Here is a 351-nt window from a genome sequence, read left to right as displayed (position 1 = left end):
CGCCTCGGGCGGAGAGAAAGCAGGGAATGACCCCACAACGGGGAAAAGGGGAGTGGATTTTTTTCTGTAATTTTAATGTTGACGCGGAATGATATTGTCGTCACGACGTGGATAACAGGAAAACTATGGGTGTGGAGTGAGGCTGCGAGGGTGCGGTTTGTGGAACTCTGAAAACTTTGAAATTTCAATTTAATTTAAACGAAACATCATCAGTGGGAAAGGAGAGTCGTTGAAGTGGAGAGTCCACTCCAGAGTGGAAGGAATTTGTACTCTTACAGTGAAGCGGAAGAGTGGTTGGCCGTGCACCCAGCGGTGGTAGCACGCGCCCGGGTAAAACGAACTCGGCGCCGC

This window comes from Cystoisospora suis (assembly GCF_002600585.1).
Source record: "Cystoisospora suis strain Wien I chromosome Unknown contig_5854, whole genome shotgun sequence".
NCBI lineage: Eukaryota > Apicomplexa > Conoidasida > Eucoccidiorida > Sarcocystidae > Cystoisospora > Cystoisospora suis.
The sequence above is the reverse complement of the archived record's forward strand: the minus strand, read 5'-3'. Positions refer to the sequence as shown.